General features: G+C 39.4%; 1 protein-coding gene across 5 annotated transcripts in view; it reads left to right on the forward strand.

Moving 5' to 3' along the window:
- Window positions 1–12,988, forward strand: part of GRM8 (glutamate metabotropic receptor 8) — a 618,543-nt gene that overhangs the window by 249,738 nt on the left and 355,817 nt on the right. The window lies entirely within an intron of this gene.

Raw genomic sequence — 12,988 nt, forward strand, 5'->3', positions numbered from 1 at the left:
ACTCTCAATAGGTTCAGCTACTAAAACTTAAGTCTCTTTCTATAAAAGAAGTCAGAATCATGTGACACTCCAGATGTTGTTGGACTACAGTTCCAAGCAATTCTAGCCCACATGACCAATAAGGGAGACTGGGTCTTGTATCCAACAACATGTGTAAGATTGCATGATTCCCATCTTTGAACATCAGTATAGATTTGGCTTCTGTTCCCTTTCCTAGCCACACTTTAGTGTGATGCAATTGTGTGTCATGTTTGTGCATATGAGAGAGAGGTGCTGTTCCCACAGGTGGGACATAGGATGGAACTTTATGCAGACTTAGGTGAGTGACCCACTTTGATCAATAAAGTCTACTTTTGGGAGACAGTAGTTTGCCAGCATTTCAGGACATTACCCCACATTAGGGAGAGAAGTGGGGGAAAAGTTGGGAAGAGTGGGGACCTGCCTTACCCCAGAAAGGTCCATATTTGGGGATAATAATAATTTTGAAAACAGTATTCTCTCCATTTTCCCACACAGATTCCCATTAGTGATCACCATGCATCATGGGATGGCCTCTATGGGACACTATTTTGCCAGCATGCAAAATAGAAAATGGAGGGGGGAACACTTAAATGGGACAAGGCCCTTAGTTGGAACCTTCTGAAAGCAAAGCAGGTGATCTTCACTCACAATTATATCCACTCTTATATGATGGAACCTGTAGCTAATGCTTTAGTTTTAGAAGGAGTTTTATTTTTACTCCCAGTGTTTATACTTTCCCGTCTTTATCATAACATGAAAGTTGTCTTCAAATGGATAAACGTTTTCTGGAAATGCCAAAAAACTTTCATTCCTGTACATGCTGATTTTATTTCTGAAATCAAGATAACATTTTGCTTGTTTCAGTAAATTTCTCGTGAACTCTTGATACTATTTTAAATTTTCTACTTTACAAGGATAATGACTTGTGTATGTTTACTGTCTCAGAGCTAATAAAGATGGTTATTGAGTAAACACGTCTTTATTCCCTAGGCACAGATTCAACAAAGACCAAACAAGGAAAAGCAGAATGTTAGCACTAAAATAAGATGACTGTAATGCTTAATTACAGTGGTATATATTACTAAAGCAATTTAGTGCAATAACTATACCTTCTAAATATAAGTAGTAGTACTTATTGTTATGTTGAAATTGGTGAAATTTAGTTTCTGAAATTCAGTTGCAGGAAACTGGATGTGACGCATGATCAGTGGGTAGGGGTGTGGAAGGACATAAAGGCTGGAAGGGAAACTGGCATATTTCAATGAGGGACTAGATGGAGAAGCAGAAAAAAGCAGGTAAATATGCAGGTAAATCAAGAACTGGACGTTCTCAGTATTTTCATCAACCTGTTGTACACAAACTCTCGCTTCTATACCCTTTGTGTATCTTTACGTAATTGGGTATTACACTGGAGTATGTCACTGAGAAGACTGAGCCAACATCTACTTTCAATGAGCAGAAGATTTGCCTAGTACATTTTCCAAGAGCAGAACCAATCCATAACAGAGCTCCCTGGTGTGACTTGATGTGCTCAAATGACATTGAGATCATGAGCAGGGAGCATTTGCAAAATCACCACTGCAGTCATAGTTGCCATTCCTTCCATCTTATCATGGCTTTGGAATGAAAGAAGCTAGAAGGCAGAAAGCCCATGGATTTCATTTGTCTTGCCCTCAACTGAATGTTTATTGTGTATCAAACACAAAACAAGACAGAAAGTATTTTACTTAAATACCTTCTATCATATTCTTCATTTGCAAATGGGACAAGATACCTGAATAAAACGCCCAAGCTCTCTGTGCATCTGAAGCTGAGACACTCCTTAGCAGCCGGCTCAATGAACTGTCAGAATGAGTGGCTGTATTCAATACTTCTTACAAGACTGAGGCAAATTCCCCAGGGCTAGGCAGTTGCTGGGTATGAAATTCAATAAAAAACTAATGTGAACAGCTAATGAAATGAAATACCAACACATAGTGTAAATGATTGCTAAGTAAATTAAATGCCGCTTTGAAATAAAAAGGACAGCTATACTAATGACATTTTTGCAACAATTAAATCTAGAATTGTGGGGGGAAATCCTTTGATCAGCAGCTACAGTAGATGAAGGATTTTGCTATCTCTGAGTGATATTTTTTTTGTCCAAAGCTGGTTAAAAGCCAGTTAGAAAATCTTACATGTTTTATGTGCTTAACCTTTAGACATTTTGAAAGGATTTTCCTTATCTTCATTTAATGTGAGCCTTGGATAATTTAGATCAATACAGTTTTACACTTTTGAACATTTCCATGGTTTGTCCGCAGTGATGTATCTATTCAGATTCACAGTACAATGAAGGGAAGTCGATAATTTACAGCCTTACTGTTCACAAGATGTGCTTCATAATGTGTGAGAGGAATAACGAACAGAACTATATTTCTTGTTCAGCTGTGCATTTCTGCATAAAGGATCCTTTATGTCAGCTTTAAAATGTGTGTTTTCTCTCGACAACATGGTGCTTCAAATCTATAATGATGATCTGCATATCCGGCTAAATAAAAGTGGTTGAATCTTTCTAGGTTAGTAACTTCCACAATTTGCAAGGGGAAATCACATTGTTTAATTATTCACTGCATTTAAAACACGCACACGTACACACTTTCTTTTTCACAGAACCTTCACTTATTCCCATATGATGCCTTAATTTTATATATTCAAGGTTTTGTTTTTAAATACATTAAAATGTACTTTGTGCTGGCATTTTGAAATGGTCCGGTGCCAAAAAAGACTCTGTTGTGTGATTGCTTGGCCCCCAAACCAACCAAATCTTTACAACTAGCATGCTAAGTAACTGCAAAACCTAGCTTGGGACTATTGATGTTTCTTACAATGCATTACTCTCGGAAGGAACAAGATGTGAAAAATAACCTGAAGAATAACTCAGTAACTAATTTTTTAAATAACGGGCAACATTTTTTACTTTAAAATGTGGCATTTGGAAGTAGAGCTGTTTTTGGAGCTAGGACACTTTTTGAATATTTATGGGATTTAAAATGTAACACATTAGTCAACTTTGCAACCGGTGTGTGTGTGTGTATGTGCGTGTGTTTGGGGGGGAGGGGTTTGCATATTACCAATTCTAATTTTGGATTGGAATCCATTTAATCTCTTGCTTGTCGGCTATATTGTTTATCCAGGGTATTGTCCCTAATGTTCTATCCATGTGATATGTACTTTTACAAGTGAATTGTTAAAGGACTTTATTGCATGAAGTGGGCCAACTGGCATATGGGAGTTGTAGTTCCCATATCCCAGTTGTAGTTTCCATATACCCATCACGTTTTGGGTGGCAGTCTGTATCACATGATGCTGTGTACATCCTGCTGCCAGTCTGTCTTCTCCCCACAGTGAACTTGGTCCTACTATTGATGGGCAGAACCTTTCAATATCTTGCAATTCTGCAATGTTTTCGTCACATGCCTTGGGAGATGGGTCTGTTCTGTGTTTGCTGACATGCTAGCTGTAAAGTAATGTCAGGAGGCAGGATTCTCTTTCTACCCCCTTGCTGCTCCCAACCTATCAGTTTTGTGTTCATTTAATATTGTTCACTTACATTTGTATTTTTGTTTAACTATTCCTGAAACTGCAAAATTAAAATCCTGAAACTGCAAAAAGATCCTCCATGGAGGCCCTGCTCTCCATCCCACCATTGTCTCAGGCACGATTGGTGGGGACGAGAGAGAGGGCCTTCTCAGTGATTGTCCCTCGGCTATGGAACTCCCTTCCTCATGAGATTTGATCAGCCTCTTCCCTCCTGTCCCTCAGGATGGTAAAAACTTGGCTGTGGGATCAAGCTTTTGGGACAGTGCAATAAGGGAGCAATAGGAAACCTTACCATGCTGATTAGATTTGATGCGGATGATCGAGACAGTTTTCAACAGTGGATTTTAATGTCGAGATAAATGATTTTAATGATCATGTTTGTGTATAATGTATTTATGTCCCGGCATCGAATGTTTGGCGTTTGTATGCTGTTCTCCACCCTGAGTCCCCTTTGGGGGTGAGAAGGGTGGAATATAAATGTTTTAAATAAATAAATAAATAAATAATATATTTTTAAAAAGATTTCTGAGCTGTGAATATGCAGGAAGGCAGAGAAATGAGAGTATGTGGAAGGACAATTGCAGGATCTTGGTATGTATTTGCTACCTGTGGTAGCGCTGCAATGGAGTAACAGTGTTGTACAATAAAGTTCTAAGACTGAGAAGCTCTGACACCAGAGTTGTAAGAGGCAGAGCTATTCTTTAAATCTGAAGGGTGTCTGTCCTCATGCCTATCCTGACAAGAAAAAGAGATCTTAATAATGCCTCCCTTCATATGGATGGTGCATTCCCTTGCCCATCCTCCAATATGACATTTGTCTTTCTCCATCGGTAATATCTCTCTACTCTCTATGCTGGATGTTCTTTGACCTTCCTGGACAATCTCTGACTTACAAGTAGCAGTTCTTGAACATTTTTCCAAAAGAGAGATCAGAAAGATAAAAAGGTGAATGTTTCAGCATGTTAGCTCATCCTGAAAAAACTAATAGAGGTGCTATTAGATTTTTTTTTCAGCAATGCCTAACTTTTAAATGCTTTAACAGACTAACACAGCTATCTCTTTTTATATCAATGAATAATAATTAATTTGCAGAGTTCATCTACTGTTTGAAATATTTTGGTGCCTGAGGCAGAAGATCAAAAGTGATTTCTTTCTGCTAGAACTCATACATCCTGGGTCCTGAACCTATTTATTAGAAAAAGTCAATCTTTCCTTTTGTTTTTATTAATGCTCCCATTAGAAAATGCAAAAAAGATGTGGGTGAACAACAACAACAACAACAACAACAACAACAACAACAACAATAAAACTTTATTTATACCCCAGGCAACTGGTGGTAAACTGTTCCTTTCTTCCTTAGGGAAATCCTTTGACCCCTCCCTGGGCAATCTCTCTTTACCTTGCTGGCGTGAGGCCCCTACTCCCGGCTCCAAGCTGCTTTATGGATACCCCGAGTGGTCCCTTACCAGGCAAGGTTCCTGTAGATCTGCCAAGCTGAAAGGTGTCCTTTAGTTTCTCCACGAAGGAACTATTTCTTTAACCCCCAGCAAAAGCTGGCTGTATTCCCCCAGCAAAGGCTGGTTGTATTACCCCAGCAAAAGCTGTGGAAATTCCTTTACTCCCCCAGCAGAACTGTGAGAAGTGAAGCTTTTTGTGCAGGTGGGAAAGAGAATCCCACATGTCCTGCTTTTAGGCGTCAAACAGTGGGACTGAACAAAGTCCTCCTTTCCCTCCAAAACCCTGGGAAAAGGGGCGGGTCTAAAGATTCTAACGATGATTGCCAAGTTGTTGACCCTATGATTGCAACCTGAGGGAAGCTACCTTATTGCAAAATGCATGGCTTAAATAGATTCATGCAAACTAGCCGTGAAAGAAAAGGAATTCAAATCTCCTAGCACTGCCGTGCCAGCACAGACACAGATGCCTACAATAGAATCAGCTAAAGTAGAATTCTACAATTTTCCAGCTGAAGCTTAACTGCATTGCTTACTGGAGACACACTGCTACAAATTAACACACAAAGTCTGTGTTTTGCCATCCCATCGTCCTCCCAATGCCAATAATGCTAAAATTATTTCTAGCTGGACAGAGGACAAAGAGGAAATGGAGAGCTGGCTGTCCATAAAAATACTTTGTAAAAAGGACCTCCTTTGTTAGTTGCAATGTGCATGTACCTGTTTCTAACATTCTCCATTCAGAGAGAGGAAAATAAATACTGGGTGGATTTTCCTGCAATTGTTTATGACACTCACACCACATTTAAATCTAGTTCCTTCATTTCACAGCGGGATTCTAGTTGGATTTGTTTTTAATATTTCTTGTTCCTGTACAGTGAGCAGCAAAATCTACATTTTTCAGACCTATGTATTATCACATTATTGTTATTATTTTAAAATAATATTTTATAAGGGGATAGGGGATACATAATTTTACGTTGTTGTTGTTGTTGTTGTTGTTGTTGTTGTTGTATTTATTTACGCCCCACTTTTTCTTTCCACAAGGAGGCTTGTCCTGGTCTTGTTCAAAATGCCAAGAATAGTCAGGCTCTCTATCTGTTTGTCTATCACTATCGGTCTATTTATTCACATACATTGCACACACACACATCACAACAGAAGTATCACAGCATCACAACAGCAGTATTTCAAAACTAAGAGGACCCTGCTGAGAATCCCCAAAATGGATTTCGTTCTGGTTCTACCCTCCCCATTTTTTCTCATCAACCTGATCTGAAGCAGAAGCTGTGCAGATGGTTGATAAATGTCTGCAGGACACCTTTATTGAGTAGAACCGTATAGAGGCCTTTTTTATGGTCTTGGCGAGGGACTTGACTCTGGCTCTGCCTTACATAGCTGTTCCCTCACCTCATAAATGTTTACTACAAACAACTTCTCGGTATTGTAGGTCAACATGACAGCTTGCCCGGAGGCAAGAGTGAAGATGCTTTCCTTCATTTAAATGAAGAAAATAATTGCTGCCATTTAATGACTGAATTCAAAGCACAGAGCCGCCACTGAAGGGAAAGAAGACAACAGTAAAGTCAGGACAGAGGAAGAAAGGTTATCTTAGCTGCCCTTTCGGTGTTAAAAAAGCCCTTGTACATAATGAGTTTTCAGTAAAAGAGTGGACAAACATTGTGTTCTTTCATTTTTATGAATTCAGTCCATGTTCACTCTCTTGTACAAATCATTCCTTTTCCAGGGAAGACAAAGGACATGGACAGAAACACAGAAATAAATGTACAATCCCTATAGCACTGAATTGGTAACAAAACCCAGGAGGGTTGCCATTTTAGTATCTTGCGGCAAAAACAACATAGGCTTGTGACATTGTAAAGACTAACAAGTTCTACTTGGGATCTTTTCTTTTTTTCTTTTTTCTTTTTTTGCAACAACATGCTTCCCCAAATGTCACAAATGTTCAATTTAAGTTGAACAGAGAGCCAGAGTCATGTAAGAGATTGAGCATTGGGGTAGGACTGTATGAGACTAAGGACCTCATCACAAAGGTCCATGAATTCGCCACACATGGACAACCCGCCACTCCACACCCTGCATTGCACAACTTATCTGGATCCTCATCATATGGGGGAAAGCATTGCCAACAGGCTGAAACTACACTCACATAGAGGCTTTAACGCAGGAAATGTAGATTGAGGCAGGGCTTTTTGAACTCACTGCCACAGGGGCCCTCACCTTCCCAAACTACATTTCCCAGAATTCTGCTTACTACCTTGTGCTGCCTCCTCCTGCTCCTCTCTGAAAGTTTTGGTGGGGGAAAAAACATGTTCATTCTCTAAAGGGATTTTGAAATAAACGGGGCTGTTGGGAGTTGAATCGGGGTAGGCAAAGTTGAGGGGCCATAACTCCAAAGTTTACCTAGTAGGTTTTCTGTTATTATTATTATTATTATTATTATTATTATTATTTCAAAGTTTGGATGGGCATCTGTTGGGGGTACTTTGACTGTGCTTTTCCTTCCTGACAGAAGGGAGTTGGACTGGATAGACTCTGGGGTCTTCCAGTGAAATAGCACTGTTAACTTTATGTTGCTTAAAATTCCCTTAAAATCAGGGATGTGCAAATCTTTCTGACAAATGGGGGCAATGATGCTCTGGTTATGTTGTGTCACTGAAAATAGAAATTTAAAGAGATAGCTGTTGCAGGTTTTTTGCATAACAAAAAGTAACAAAAATTGTTATATTGTTATAGTTACAATATAGACCCATTACAATATTTTAGAAAAACTTTAGAAATGATTTGCTGCCTCCCTAATTTAGCAATGAGTATTGAAACTTTTTTTACATTAATTGCACAGGCCTAATGAGTATGAGCATTAGTGGGAATTAGTGTGAACCTAATTTTCTGAATCTGAGTATGATGCACTCAATTAAAACCTAGATTCACTTCCCCACTCAGCTTCAAACCTGACTCTTTGATCCTGAAAAGAGTTTGGAAAGGTCCCTTTGTGGAGTTTAACAATTCCCTCAGCAAGCAAGTATGGTTTACAGACTCTGATTCTGGGTCACTTTTAGCCTAACCTAATTTTCAGGACTGTTATGATGATAAAGTGAGACAGATATGAACTCCTGAGGAAGTGAAAAATGAAAATACTAGTGTCAGTTGTACTTTTGGCAAGATCAGCTGAAAATTAGTTAAAAACAAAATGTTCTTATGGCAAGAAGACATAAATGAGTACAGTGACCCACAAACTGTAAGTATACAGAGTTATATTTACAGTTTAGAAAGAGTCCCCCTCGAGCTCCATTTATTAACAGAAAACTCAACTTTTTGTACATTTGTACATTTTTTTTTCACCAGTAGAAGTAAAGCAGGCACGGAAATAACTTTTGGAAACTGGGCTGACACTGGTAAGTTCCAAATTCATATAAATGATTGCTGCTGTCGTTGTTTACAGTATTCCAGAAATCTCAACCAGGTTCTAAAGTGCATGAAGGAAGATAATACACAAAGTATTGAAATGGTGACAAGAAAGATGAGACGTTAATGTAAATGTTCATTTGAACATAGCTACAGCCTCTCCTCTTATCTTCCTCATCAACAACGATGTGAACAGTGAAGGCTATTCTGTCAGAGTGGGTGAACCCCTCCTGATATTAGAATGCCTAGGAATGTTAGTGGCCTAAATACAATAAAAGCATTAGAACAGAAGTGACTCAGTGTTGATGTATAGAATCATAAAATCATAGAATGGAAAGAGACCACATGGGCCATCTAGTCCAATCCCTGCCATGCAGGAAACACAATCAAAGTACGCCTGACAGGCTTTGTTTAAAAGCTTCCAAGCAGGCCCGTAACCAGGATTTTGATTCCGCGGGGGGAGGGGGGGTGAGTTTGATTTGGAGGGGCTGAGTCTGAGTGAAAGAGGGTCTACCCTAGCAAACATTTTGTATCTTTACCCCAATACCCCCATGCATATGAGATATATTGAGCATGGTGTTCAGATCATGATATGAATAAACATAACAGTTTAAATAATGTACCAGTAAGGCCTTTTCACAGACTATTATGAGAATTTCGGGGAGTGGGGGCTGAAGCCCCCCAAGCCTCCCCCCCTACGGCTACCTGCCTGCTTCCAAGGAAAGTGCTTCCACCACACTCTGAGGCAGAAAGTTCCACTGCTGATAAGTTCTTACAGAGATGAAGTTCTTGCTAATGTTCAGGTGGAATCTCCTTTCATGTAATTTGAACCCATAGCTCTGAGTCCTAGTTTCCAGGGTAGCAGAAAACAAGCCTGCTCCTTCTTCCTTATGACATCTTTTAACATTTTTATACATGGCTATAATGTCTTCTCTCAGCCTTCTATTCTGCAAGCTAGAAATGCCCAGTTCTTTAAGATGCTCCTCATAGGGCATGGACTCCAGAACTTTGAACATCCTCTGGACCCCTTCCAGCTTGTCGATATCTCTGTGGTGCCCAAAATTGGACAAAGTATTCCAGGTGAGGTCTAACCAAATAAAATAGAGAAGCACCATGACTTTCCTTGATTTAGACACTATACTCATTTTGAAGCACCCCAAAATCCCACTGGCTTTTTTAGCTGCTGCATCACACTGTTGGCTCATGTTCAACTTGTTGTCCAGGAAGACTCCTTGTATTGTTGTAGAGCCAGGCACCACCCATCCTGCATCTTTGCATTTCATTTTTTCTACCTAAATGTAGTATCTTAAATTTGTCCTTGTTAAAATTTATTTTGTTAGTTGTGGCTCAGCTCTCCAATCTGTTAAGATCATTTTGAATTCTGGTTCTGTCCTCTGGAGTATTAGCTATCCCCCCTAACGGCAACAACATGCTTTCAATGACATGTCACAATGTCATTGGCAAACTTGATAAGTATGCCCTCTAAACCTTCATCCAAGTCATTAGTCCACACTTTAGTTTCATCTAAACTGGACGACTGCAACACACTCTACATGGGGCTGTCATTGAAGATGGCCTGGAAACTTAAATTGGTTCAATGATTGACAGCCAGACTATTACCCCCTGTTTAAGGAACTCCATTGGTTGCCATTCATTTTCTGGTCCCAATTCAAGGTGCAGGTTATCACCTACAAGCCCTGAACAGTTTGGGACCCACCTACCTTTATGACTGCATTTTCTTTTACAATCCTTCACTATCTCTTCTATCCTCACGGGAGGCCCTCCTCTCGCTCCCACTTCCATCACAAGCGAGACTTGTGGGGATGAGGGAGAGAGCCTTCTCCGTTGTGGCCCCTCAGCTTTGGAACTCACTACCTAGTGAGATTAGGCAAGCCCCCACCCTGGCAGCCTTTAAGAAAGACCTAAACCTGGATCTTCTGGAATGCCTTTGATTGTTATTATTGTTGTTATTATTATTATTATTATTATTATTATTATTATTATTATTATTTTGACAGTCCTGGGCCCAGGACTGAACCCTGCGGCACTCCACTAATCGGTTCTTTCCAGCATGAAGTGGAACCATTGGTGAGCACCCTTTGGGTCCAATTGTTTAACCAATTACAGATCCACATAATAGTAGCATTGCCTAGCCCACATTTGACTAATTTGCTTGCAAGATCATCATGGGGGATTTTGTCAAAGGCCTTACTGAAATCAAGGTATGCTACATCCATAGCATTCCCTGCATCTCCCAAGCTTGTAAGTATATTGAAAAGGAAAGATTAGTCTGGCATGACCTGTTTTTGAGAAAACCATGTTGACTTTTAGTAATCACAACATTCCTTTCTAAGTGATTGCAGACTGCCTCCTATTACCTCTTCAGCTTCATACTGGTAATCTTGAACCTCAATTTTCTTTTGAGGCAAATAATGTGTTGAGCAGCTTTGCCTTTGCCCTATCTTCTGTTACCGCATCACCAGCCTCTCCACGCAGAGGCCCAACTTTTTCCTTTCTATTCCTTTTTCTACTGACATAACAAATAACACGTTTTTTTATTGTTCTTAATCTCTCTGGCAAGCCTGAGCTCATTTTGTGTCTTAGCCTTACGAACCTTTTACCTACATATGTTCGTTATTTGTTTGAGCCTTCTGAAGCCTGCACAACATATGGAAATTATGTCATTACAAAACAGTGTTACATGCTTCTAGTAATAAAAGAAGAAGAAGAAGAAGCCGAGAGACCAAAGGAATTGGCAATGTCTCAGTTCCATACTTTCTTTTTGGATGGGGAACTGTTCATTCACCAGACATTTTGGAACACAAATCAACTTCACCTAGCACAGGAAATAGTGATGTATTTGGGGCATTACAGATCAAAACATCCACAGATCCAAAGCTTCTCTATGTCTGGGAGTACTTCATTTGGAAAGAAAGAAAAGCCCAAGCCATAGATACTTCATTTCCATTTGAAACTCAAAATTTGATTCTATTTAGATGGCTTATTCAGACCAATTCATATAGCTTGATATTTTTTATTCATTATATTTGGATCCAACCTCCCGAATGACTAATACACGTATGAAATTAATAATGCTGAAAATACATATGGACACATTTCCTTCCTTGGTAATATTTTTTGTACATAATTGCTTGATATCACTTTTTAAAATAGAATAATGATATTTTAAAGAAAAAAGCCCACCATGTTATTGTACCCAGCTTTAAAAAGAAAACACCCCCAAATCCCAGCAGTTAGCCTGTCAAAACGTCTATCAATCATCTGAATATAAAGGGAAAGTTATTGGTAAATGGTCCACAAGGAAATTAGATTCACTATAAAACTAGCTTTTCTTTGTGGCATAGTTTACAGGAATAATGATGCCCGCTAATGCACAGTGTTCACATTTTGTGGTCTGCTTAATTGTATATGTGGGCAAATGCCGCTTTTCAGAAACTTCTGCTTTTTCTGAGCACACTGACTCAGAAATATAGTGCTTCCAGTAAGTGTTGGGACTTGTTTGGCAAAATACTTTCCAAGCCATGCTCTTTTGTTGTCATTCACTATACAGTATTTCAAAGCATCTGTGCATATTTCTTCCCCTCTCTTACAGCTCAGTGTTCATTCTAGCAAGACCATAATTTGATGTTGAATAACAGGACACTTGCTTTCCTCCCAAATCTTTCACATTAATGATTTAAAATACAAGGAAGCACAGATAGCCTTACCAGTTCACTTTTTGATTTAGGACTTTGGGGGGGGGGGGGGAGAAGACTTCAGAAATCATCACACCATGACAGCAGGTCAGCCTGTGATGTCTTGAGGGTGTCTCGATGCCCAACATCTGAAGCCCACCCAATGATGGGCCAGACAAAGCAGCATCTGGGCAAACAGGCCCACAGTCAGTATATCCAGGGCTGACCTAGATATATTAAGGCCCAAGGGGGTTGACTCTAGTTGCAACAACATCCCTTTCTTTTCCTTTAAAAACATTTTATAGTTGGAAATTGAGGACAGGGTATACAAATGGTTGCAGGTTCTTATTTTGTTTCCTTTAAAATAATTATCTTTGTATACAACTAAGTGAATGTATTATTGTATCAGGGCAACAGAAGCAAAGTCTATTTTATTCCTGCAATCATGGGAGTGCTGAGTCTAAAAGGGAAAATTATATATGCTGAAGTATCTTTAAAAAAAAGTGTGGTGGAAAGAGGGGGGGGGCACCAAACATCCCATGGAAAATAGATAGATGGGGATAACAACAAAAGAGTGGGACTGAAAATGGAAGAATCCCACATTGACATTTAAAGCTATTATCGACAGTAACTAAACATTATAAAAATATTTTCAGCTTTTAATAATAGAGGGAAAAGACTCCCCCCCCCCCCCCCCCGCCAAAATCTGGGAATTAACCAAATAGTGGTGTCATAGAGGTAGATGCAAGGCTCACAGGCCGAATCTAGCCCGACACAACATTTTATGTGGCCCGCAAGGCTTACATATTA

This window comes from Anolis sagrei, chromosome 5 (genome assembly GCF_037176765.1).
Source record: "Anolis sagrei isolate rAnoSag1 chromosome 5, rAnoSag1.mat, whole genome shotgun sequence".
Lineage (NCBI taxonomy): Eukaryota > Metazoa > Chordata > Lepidosauria > Squamata > Dactyloidae > Anolis > Anolis sagrei.